The following is a 506-nucleotide window of genomic DNA, read 5'->3' on the forward strand; positions in this document are numbered from 1 at the left end:
CTGATTGGCCTGCAGGTACTGCCTCATGCTACCAGTAGTAATTAGGACACTAGCTGAACGCAAAACTAGAGAAGAATCAGTCAGGAAGGATAAGGAGAGAGCAACTGTCTGTGGACACCATATATTCCCTTGACTTTTGCCTCTCCATTGCACCTGTTGTCACTTAAATTTGCACCAAAGCAGGTAAAACTGATTCACAATCACTTGTGCTTTCTACAGGGACAGATTGATATCCCTCAAGTGTTCCCCTCATTGTTTTAGCAGTGTATATAATTCCAGTTTCTCATAATGTAAGAGCTACAAACAGACATCCTTGGCCAAAACTGACATGAAAAGGACATGTGGTTAATGACATAACTGTCCAGAATTTGCTCAGTTTTTGTGTTTAGAAGTTAGCATTTGGTGACCCTTTAACTAGATTAGCCATCAAAGTGTGCCGCAGCTGCTACTACTCCTTCAATAAACAACAGTCAGCTCATTGATATGTTTTTATTTAGAGGCATCAG

Source organism: Epinephelus fuscoguttatus, linkage group LG3 (assembly GCF_011397635.1).
Source record: "Epinephelus fuscoguttatus linkage group LG3, E.fuscoguttatus.final_Chr_v1".
Taxonomy (NCBI): domain Eukaryota; kingdom Metazoa; phylum Chordata; class Actinopteri; order Perciformes; family Serranidae; genus Epinephelus; species Epinephelus fuscoguttatus.